Here is a 1,597-nt window from a genome sequence, read left to right as displayed (position 1 = left end):
CGATATACCTGGCAAGAGTTGGTGTTCATTCCTTTTAATTGCTGAATAGTATTCTGTTTTCTCAACAATTACAAATGTAACCACTATAATCATTTACATAGAGGTTCTGTTTGATTATAGGTTTTCATTATATTTGAGTAAGTATTAAGGAATGAGGTTGCTGGGGCCTTTGTTAAGGGTGTATGATATATGTTACTATATATCATCTTACTGAGATGAAATGCTCAGGAAAATTAGGTATATTATATTGTTTCACTAAGTGCCAGAGTATATTTTTTATTATTGACTAGAGGCCCAGTGCATGAATTCATGCACTGGTGGGGTCCAGCCAGCCGGGCCCCAATCGAAGCAGATTGGGGCTGGGTCTGTTGGGAGGAGGAGACAGCGGGAGGTTGGCTGGCCAGCGCTCCCCCCCACCCTCGATCGGGGCCAGATCATGGCTAAGCCAGATGAGGGGAAAGGCCGAGGGTGATTGGCCAGTGGGCCCTGCCCCCAATTGGGGTGGGGGGGCCAATTGGGGGTCAGCAGCTGAGGGAGGGGCCGTGGGAGTTAGCCGGCCAGCCCCAACTCTGATTGGTGTGTGTGGGGGGCTGATAGGGGGTGGAGCTGACTGGGGGGAGGAGCTGCAGGCCGATAAGCATAGTGGGGGCCCATCAGGGATGGGGCCAGCTGGGGGGAGGGGCCACAGGTGGTTGGCCGGCAGACCCTGCCCCTGATAAGGGTGGGATGGCTGATCTGGGGTGGGGCCAGGTGGAGGGAGGGGCTACAGGAGGTTGGCCAGCTGGCCCCATCGGTATTGGGGGCTGGTTCGCTGGCTGCAGTGGGCATCGGGGGGGGCAATCAGGGGTGGAGCCAGCTGGGGGTAGGAGCTGCAGGCCAATTGGGGTGGTGGGGGTCCATCGGGGGCAGGGCCGGCCAGGGGGAGGGGCTGCAGGAGGTTGGCCGGCCACCACTGCCCCCTATTGGGATAGGGGGAATCAGGGGCGAAGACAGCTGGGGGAAGGGCCACGCTCGGGGTGGGGTTGGCCGGCCACACCACCCTTGATCGAGGTGGGAGAGGCTGATCAGGGACGGGGCCAGCTGGGGGGAGGGGCTGTGGGAGGTTGGTCAGTTGGCCCCACCCCCTGATGTGGCCGGTTTGCTGGCCAAAGTGGGCGTCACAGTGACCAGTCATTCTTGTCATTACGGCAGTTAGGTCGCTGGCTTTTTATATATAGAGATTAGAGGCCCGGTGCACAAAAATTTGTGCACTTGGGGGGGAGAGGGGGTCTCTCATCCCGGCCTGTGCCCTCTCGCAGTCTGGGTCCGCTCGGGAGATAATGACCTGCTGGCTTAGGCCTGCTCCCAGGTGGCAGAGGGCAGGCCCAATCCCTAGGTGCAGCCCTTGGTCAGGCTCAGAGCAGGGCCGATTGGGGAGTTGGGGCGCCACCCCGTCATGCACAGAGCAGGGCGGATAAGGAGATTGTGATGCCACCCTCAGTCACGCTCAGGATAGGGCCAATTGGGGGGTTGGGGCACCGCCCCCTGTCACACTCAAGGCAGGGTCGATAGGGAGGTTGCGGCGCCACCCCCTGTCACGCACAGAGCAGGGCCAATC

Source organism: Myotis brandtii, unplaced genomic scaffold, assembly GCF_000412655.1.
Source record: "Myotis brandtii unplaced genomic scaffold, ASM41265v1 scaffold154, whole genome shotgun sequence".
NCBI lineage: Eukaryota > Metazoa > Chordata > Mammalia > Chiroptera > Vespertilionidae > Myotis > Myotis brandtii.
This window is presented reverse-complemented; position numbering follows the sequence as displayed.